This window comes from Chinchilla lanigera, unplaced genomic scaffold (genome assembly GCF_000276665.1).
Source record: "Chinchilla lanigera isolate Chin_1 unplaced genomic scaffold, ChiLan1.0 scaffold00021, whole genome shotgun sequence".
NCBI lineage: Eukaryota > Metazoa > Chordata > Mammalia > Rodentia > Chinchillidae > Chinchilla > Chinchilla lanigera.
In genome coordinates, this window is record NW_004955422.1 from 22,592,358 (window position 1) to 22,601,221 (window position 8,864).

The 8,864-nt window shown below is 41.7% G+C and overlaps 1 long non-coding RNA gene across 1 annotated transcript; it reads left to right on the top strand.

The window, feature by feature from the left end:
- Nucleotides 1–871: 871 nt before the first annotated feature.
- Nucleotides 872–7,622, top strand: LOC102006677. Its single transcript, XR_260905.1, has 3 exons — nucleotides 872–1,408; nucleotides 2,049–2,095; nucleotides 6,903–7,622. It is a non-coding gene; the product is annotated as an uncharacterized LOC102006677 (long non-coding RNA).
- The last annotated feature ends 1,242 nt before the right edge of the window (nucleotides 7,623–8,864 follow it).

The window sequence follows — 8,864 nt, forward strand, 5'->3', positions numbered from 1 at the left end:
TTGGTTTTTCTCCGGTACCGGGAACCGAACTCACGACCTTGCGCTTGCCAGGCAGGCGCTTTGCCGCTGAGCTAAATCCCCAGCCCCTAGCACTAGTATTTGAATAGCTATCTCTAAGCCCATCTGTGATCTGGGTGGGTCTGTTCACCTGGGATGCTGACCGTAACTAACCAGCCAGTCTGTGAGTTCAGAAAGGGAGAGCTTGCACCTCTGCCCTTGCAGTGGGAGAAGCCTCTCTGACCTCCCAGCCAAGTCTCACCTCATTCCTTATGCACCAACCCTCTCTCACTTGTATCAGCTGGAGCCCCAGAACCAAAGGGATTGCAAATTAATCAGGGGTTGGGCAGGCATTCTGTTAAATGCAAAACTGAAGTGTCATTATTACACTCTTTCCAGCTGATGGCTGCCACTCACGCTTCCTTGGAAAACCATGAGGATTTCAAACTCAGAGATTCATGGATTCCCAGCAAGGCCTGGTCGTGCGCTGCCCTAGGGCCTGCTCAGCTTCACTGGTTGTGGGTTGTGTGAGAAAGGGGCTACTCTATAACTGGGGCCTTGCTTGGTGCTAGGGACAGCATGAAAGAAAGTGGCCTAGTGGCCACAGCTTTGCCTTTCAAGAGCAGTCAGATGTACTTCATGAAATGCACATTCTTCTATGTCTTAACAGCCAGCAAATTTTACAATACAAAGGGCAGTATTGACCAACAAAGTAAGTATATGTACAGGCAGGATTTTCCCCATAGCCCAGCAGTGTGAGGCCTTTGGGGAAGGCCTTTGGGACACATCCGTAGAACACTGCATTCTCTAGAATGTTCTCTATTCTCTCCTTGGTGTTCCAAGCATTCCCATAAATCATTCTTCCAGTGCGAGTCAGTGGGCTGTGATATGATCAAGAAACAATCCTGTTACTAGTTGCATGTCACTGAGAGTTTGGGATTGTTACATCCCTGACTCTGCTCTGACTAATACAAAATCTGCTGAATAGAAGAACTCAAATGAACCCAGCTGTTTAGGGATTTTTTAATGTCATGTGTGGGAAAGAACAAGATTGCTTGATTTCCAGGAAGTTTAGAAAAATGAAAGTGAGAGAGAATCCCATGGACAGCTTTCACTAAGAAGGCCCCAAGCCGGGACTGAGTCAGAGGGAGACGGTCACAACGAAGGAAGGCACATTGTCTTATTCCTGGGACACGCGAAGGCTGATTCCAGTGGGTGTGGTTTTACCCAGGATGTATCTCAGGACTGACTTTAGTCCTATTTGGAAAGAAACTTAGGCTTAAACCATGAAAAGGTTCATTTTTCTCTCAAGCTCAGAGTTATGCAGTCCAAGGCATTATGAGATCCAGCGTGACATCAGGGACCTCGGCTTTCCCTTATTCCTCCTATACAGATAATCCAAAAATCCAAGGTGGGTCACAACAGGCAATAAATCAAAACTAAATGACAAATAGGTCACACATAACAAGGAGGCAAATTCTGGAGACTGTGCGCTTATTGCAGTCATGGTTCAGGTTTAGCTCTGCATTTCCTGGTACACAAGGCTAAGCAGAAAAACCTCCCCTCACACTACTTATGTCATTAGACAGAGGGAAGCACGCCATGTTCCCTAGGGCAGGTGACTCTTCTCCAGCCCTGAATGCTAAAGGAAACCTCACAGGGTTCCCCAGTAGGAGCAGGAGGTAAGGAGTGGAAATTGTCCTCACAATATTTTTATAACAAAGCTCAATGGGTCTTGTGGGCTTGGCTCCTGCTGTGTAACAGACTGCATGGGTTCAAGATGGAGAGCTAATATTCAGTTAAGTGACAGTGATTCTACAAGGAGCAAAAATGCACATTCTCTAGTGATTTGGGAGTTTTCGAGGCCAGATCTTGAATTTCCAGAAGACTATACAGAATGCCTGACAATTCTATAAGCAAAGTAACAGCCGAGGCAGTGCTCTGGTTAAGCAGGTGATCCCAGAAATCTGTTTTTTGTTGAAGCAATCACTCATTGCTTGGCTAACCCAACAGCTCTTTCCAACTCCATCTGCCTTGTCTATCTTTTTCAGGCAATTTCATCATCTTCCTTGCAGCCAAGGGCAGCCAAATGATTCAGGTATGCTTGAAAAAACCTAAGGGGAAATTTTCTTTTAGGTTCTTAGGGAAGATTTTGCTTTGCTGATAAAGTAAGTGGTGTGAGAAGCTAGATGTTGATATGGCTTCTTCCCTATCCTCTCTGGAATATGTATGTGATATCTGGTACAGTGACTCCTGTCATGAAGCTACAAGGATGAGGCTAAAATGCTAATAAGCTAGAGAGGGTAAGAGACAAGGTGGAGAAGTCCATGCCCTTGTTGGCACTGAGGAAGCTCTCAGTCCCATTTTAAGATACCCTATCTACAAATTCTTGTCAGGTAAACAAAACAGCCCTGCTGCCTCTGCTACTGGGGATAGGGTTTTCAATTTCTTGCTGCTAAAAACTGTTAATCTTTATGAGAAGGGAATCTGTATTGTAAAAAACAGAAGTGGATGCTGAGATTAACATTCCGTGGAGAGGGCTGAGACGTGGCTCAGGGGTAGAGCACTTGCCTTGCATGTGTGAGGCCATGGGTTCTATTTCCAGCTCTACAAAAGGGAAAAACATCTGTGGTGAACATAAGGAGTCCAACTGGGAACACCAGCTTAAATGTGAACAGAGGTGGGACATTCATAGAATCACAATTTTAATGAGGAAATAATCTTACAGCAACTCCAGCATGGGAATAACTGCTTAATCACATCTTCAATATATGATGCCATAAAACCTAGCAAAGGTGGTTTAAATCACTAAAAATATAAAAACAGGAATAGTCATTGGAGCTACATAAGACCTCTATCTTGGATCAAGTGCAGTAGAAAACATGTCTTCTCAGTGAACCTACTAAAATAACTGAATTGGGGAATGTGCTACAGTTTAGCTTTCCATCATGATGGCAAAAAACCTAAGAGAAATCAACTTAAAGGAAGAAAGTTTTACTTTGATGAATGGTTTCAGAAATGTCAGTCCATAGTCACCTGTGGAGGACCACCAGGATGGCTCTCCTTGAAAGAAGAGCAATTGTCTCCATTTTGGCTAAACCTGGCTCTATTTCTGTGCATTGATATGTACAAAGATGGCTAAGGTTTGTCTTTATCTCCTTAATTGGCTTTAAGTAATGCAAATGGGTCTAGCTGAGGTGATGATATGTAGTCTTTAAGGCAATATCCCACCTAAAATCTCCCAAGTAATTTGTGTGAGCTTGACCACACTGTCTGTCAGCTGGGACTGAGCTTCAAGAAAGAAGCTGTAACATCTCAGGGCATGACAACTGCACATCAGAACGGAAGCACTGACCCCAAAACACTAAAACTGCCCCAATCTGTGATATGCAGATTACTATTTCTGCATATCTCTCTGCATATTGCAGAGGTGATTTCAGGTCTCCTCCCTAGCCCAGCTCACACCACTGTCTTGGTTACTTTTCTCTCGTTTCTGGGACGAAATACCTGACACCCAAAATTAAGGAAGGAAAGGTTTATTTCGCTTACAGTTTGCAGAGGTTTCAGTCCATACTTGGCAGGTTACAAGGCAGAGTGGCACATGGCAGAGGGCTACAGCTCAGGGCGGCAGAACACAGCAAAGCAAAAAGCACAAAAGCCAGGAATGGCCTCAAGCAGCTTCTTCCCCTCTCTTACATATGCAAACTATCCACCCCAGCAGGGTGTAACTCTCACATCCATAATCAATCAAACTCTAAAAGCCTGCCCCATGACCGCATGAGGCTTTGGGGGGACACACAGACACAAACCATAACAACCACTCACCTACTTTCTGCCTTTCTCACAGTCACTCATCCCTGAGCCACATGCCTTTTAATGAATTAATGAAACCTGGGTTTGGCTCTGGGTTGAGGCCTTTGCTCTGGATGGCCATCATTCTAGCTGGACTTAGGACTCCCTTGGCTCCCCAGAACTACAAACATGCCTTCATTTTTTATTCTCACCATGATTGCACTGGAAGTGGTAGATTGGAATTAATTAATTGGAATTTCAGTAACTTTCCCCTGGGATTACAAATATAAACTTCCTGGAGTGTGATGAGGTCTGGGAAGGACTACCTACAGTCACCTGGCTCTGTTACTTCTGGGCTTATGGCAATACAGAGCATCATGGCAAAGAGCACATAGTGGAGAGAAATGGCTCACCTCATGGCCGACAGGAAGGAGGAAGACAAGAGAAAGAGAAAAAGTGAAAGACAGAGAGCACAGGATGACAGTATCCAATCAAGACCATATCCCCAGTGGCCTACTACCTCCCACTAGGCCCAGTCTTCCAACAGTACCACCAGCTAGGGACCAAGATTTCACCACATGAACCTTTGTGGGGAGATATTCTAGAACCAAACCATAACAGGGAAGGAACCTCTACATTACTGAACTCATTTATCTGCAGATCTAGGTTGGTATAAACAGACCAAGTTCTGGAAACTTAAAAATAATCACTTTTAGCTTTTAGGGAGTTAATAAAACTTTAAAGTAGTTATTCCTGGAAAGTAGAAACCATTACTGGTTCTTAACAATGAAAGCATCTATCTCAGAGACCAGGTAACAAGCACTGAATTTCTTTCAAGAGGCTTCAGACAATTGAGGGGATAATTCAAAGCAAAAAAAGGATATGGACAAAAAAAAAAAAAAAAAAAAAGGATGTGGAATACTATATGCTTGTCTAAAATGAATTAAGTTATTATTTGATGTATGATAGCCTGTGAGTATTTCAAACCAAATCTTGACTTTTATGATGACCGGAAATTCATGTTGTCCTCATCTAAATGAGCTCACAGTAACTATTACTGAACAGGTGTGGAAAGCATTTCTCTCCCTGCCTCCCACTTTTCTATGAACTTGCAGACAAGGGCAACACTTCATAGAATGCCCTTGAACATTCCAGAGTGCTCTTGTTTTTGCTACTTTAGCTTCAACTACATAACATCAGTCATTTGTAAAAATTGAAATAATGGTGAAATAAGAGGAGAAGTTATGGTAACATGCCCTATGTACAACTGAGTCATGAATATGAAGTTTGAATGGACAAAGTGCTTTCCCCAAATGTTTCTAATTATAAGGGGAAAATGAAATTGCTTTTATAATTCTTGGGTCTTTTTTGTTTCATTTTTTTTGAAAATGTGGGAGAGGGCGATGCAAATAACTGTTTTCTTTACAATTACCTACTACGAAACGTTCAGTTCTTTTTTGTTTTTGTTGGGTGTAATTTATCATTTCTTAAGCTGTGTCAGAACCCATTGCTGCAAGACACATGGTAGAAAGTCTCCTATGGTAAATGAAATAGTAATTCAACTTGTCGTTGTTTAGGTCATGGTGCATTGGGGGAGACCACTTTTTCTGGATCACTAACAACATAAACAAAGGGTTTATCACAATATAAATAAATGTAATCTACAGTTTTCCATTTAAGTCTATCAGAAAACATTTGGAGGACATGGCCACATGTTCATTCAATTTAGTTTCAGTAACGTTATTGGCATGACAAGGGCAACAAGAGTTGCCAAAGTCAATATGGTGGGCCAGGAGGCGCCAGGCAGGTTCCACGAGGGTGGTGAGCTTTCGTCTCATGGGCCTCAGTATCCATCCAGATGCAGTGCTGTTTCTGGCCCTCCCATAGCAGGGGTTCCCTGGACCTAAATGATGTAAGATTTTGGGGATGTTGGGAAGATGGAAAGGTTTCGGGGAGACAGAAGAGAAGGAATGATTGTAGGGACTGCTTATGTCAATGCGACGTGGAAATACACAGGTGAAATCTGGGTTCAAAAACATCAAAGAAACATCAATGAAATTTAATCCACATTGAATCTCGTTCATATATATACGAAGTTAATTCATGAACTCTTAATGGTTTTTTACATTTATAAGACTTTACCTGTTAATTTCTATAATATGTAATGCATGATTATGGCACAAAATTAAAAGTTAAAAAATGTGTGCGCTATAAAACATAATCTTCCTTCCTACCCTTGTCTTTGAGCCATACATCTCCTTCTCCTCCTCAAAGCAATTACTGGTCGTGCATGGAACACATGCTTATAATCCCAGCTCTGGGAACCTGAGGCAGGAGGATAGTAAATGCAAACCCAACCTAGGCAACTTAGTGAGACCCTATTCAAAAAAAAGTAACTCAGGGGCTGGGGATTTAGCTCACTGGCAAAGCGCCTGCCTGGCAAGCGCAAGGTCATGAGTTCAGTTCCTGGTACTGGAGAAAAACAAACAAACAAAAAAAAGTAACTCAATACAAAGGCCCTGCATTCGATTCCCAGTAAAAACAAACAAACAAAGTACTGTTACCAGTATGCCATAGATATTTTCAGAAACATCCTATAAATACATACATGTACACATACACATTGGCAATTCTCTTTCACTTAATCAGTATGATAATCATTTCATCTTTTGTATCTAAGTGCACACACACACACACACACACACACACACACAAACCTACCTCATTCTGTTTAATGACTGCCGTGTATTTGATTGCTTGGAATTTTCCTTCCATTCTTTAATTAGTCCCCTATCTTTATTTTAATAGTTTACTGTTACACAAGCTACAACAATAGACATTCCTGAACACAAATTATTTCATGAATGTGCAAATATATACAAGTGGAATTATTGGGTCAAAAGGTTTATTAATCTGTAATCTTTAAAGCTTTTACCAAATTGTTTCCCCAAGAGATTTACCAGCTCACCCCCAGGAATGCATGAGAATGCCTCCCCACAGCTCACCAGCACAGCACATTATCAAACTCAGTCCCAAATTTGAATGGACTCTTTTATTCAGACAGTAGTAGTAAGTCAAAGTCACACTATTTTAACAGCTTCTTTTGCTTTTAGGGACTAGAACAGCCCAAACAACCATCTATTCATCCGCGTAACAAATACGCATTGAGTTCTTATTAATTCATTCAAGAACACCTTCTATGTACCAGGCATTGTGCCAGGTCTGGGGATACAGTGGTGATACAATGATCCCGGATTTTATTGACAATGGGAGAGAGAAATAATGACAAACAAGAGCCCAGAAGGAAAAGCACAGGATCTGTGAGGTGCAAAACAGGAGGCCTGCTCTTTTCTCAAATGGCCACAGAAGCTTCCTTGAGAAATGCTGTCTGACCTGAAGGATGAGCAGGAGTCACGGAGTGTATGCGTGCATGTGCGCATGTGCGTATGTACCAAGTATGTGTGCACACAGAACATTCCAGATAATGGAGGAAGAGCATGTCACCTCCAAAGGCACAGAGACGGCCAGGATGTAAGAAAGATGGACAGGAGAACACAGGGAAAATGGGAGATGTCCCCAACCTCAAGGGACTTTGCTTTAGAGAGGAGTGGAGGACACCTGGTTATAAATAAATCCAGTGAAGAATTGAATGACAAGAGCCCCTGGGTAATGACAAAGTGCAAGAGGAATGTAAAATGAATCCCCGGAGCTTTAACTTCTTTGTGTAAATAGGTGCTTGATTTGTTTATTTCCTTCATTTGTTTTAATAAAACAGTACTACGATCCTTCTTAACTCTTCGCTGCCCTTCAGCATGTCCACTGTTACTGTCTTGTGCCCTTTCCTGACCACTTGATCCTAAAAGAGGAGCTGAGAGATTCAGGTGTTCCAAACTCCAGGAGTCAGTGTCTGTCTGGGCCTGTCTTTATCAGTGTAACGAATGTAGGGTCAAGGCAGATGACCCACCTGTCCCCGGTGGTTCGTTAACCTCCCCAGATGTGTGTGCTAGTACGTAGCACACTGAGGCTAGGTGGTAAGACACCCAAATGTTTTTGAATGCATAGAAGAGAACTGCCTCTCAGAATTATTTTTAAAACATTGAAATGTCAAACTTGGTTTATATTGTCATACAAATACCATAAAGCAAATATGAATGAGACAACAACTATCACCTTGGCTGTCGAACTACTAACTTAAAAATATAACTGTCATACAAGTATAAAATTGTATAACTGCCATACTTGTTTGCAACTCATTCATGGATGAGGGGACTAGTGAAATATTAAGGCTGTTTTAAAGGAGAATTTGAAGAACAGATTTTGTCCCTCTGATGAAGGAATGCTTAAGTAAACTTGCTAAGAGACATATAACTAATATTTTGCAATAAACCATAGGTTGGGGCTCAGATTGTTGGGGCTGTCTTATCTATTAGATCATAACAGATTGCAACTGTATGAGACAAAATGCATTTGCATTGTGACAAGCAGGCATCTTTGGGACAGCTCTCAAGCAAGAATTCTTTTGCATTGTCATTGTGCTGTAAATTAACCTCTATCTCTACAGACCTTGTCCAGAAGCACTGCTCTGATAAAACATCCTATAATCTCCCTTCTTTTTTTAAATGTCATGTGCAGTGCATTCTCTCTAAGGAAGCCAGAGCACTCACTTACTCCCAAGGATTTTATGACCCTATGATCAACCCAAGGTTGATGTCTAGAAACTAGCATTCTACCATCACACCCAGATTGAAGAGCAGTCTTCCTAACATCACATATTATTAAGAGCTAAAAATTAGCACCTGAAGCAAATTAAACTACACCCTATAATTAGATGTTCTCACAGACCCAATTAGAAAGATCATGCTCTTTCAACCACATTTTATTATCTTTATTTCCACTACAAACTCCTGACTAAATGTTCAGCCACAGAGAGTAAAACCTTCTCCATATAGCTGTTAAGTTCTTTAGTAGGATGAACACACCATTTGGTTACCTGCTTTCTTCTTAGGGACCTTCTTAGGTCCCTTCTTAGGGACCTGCTTTCTTCTTAGGGACCTTCACAAATGAAGTGAACCACA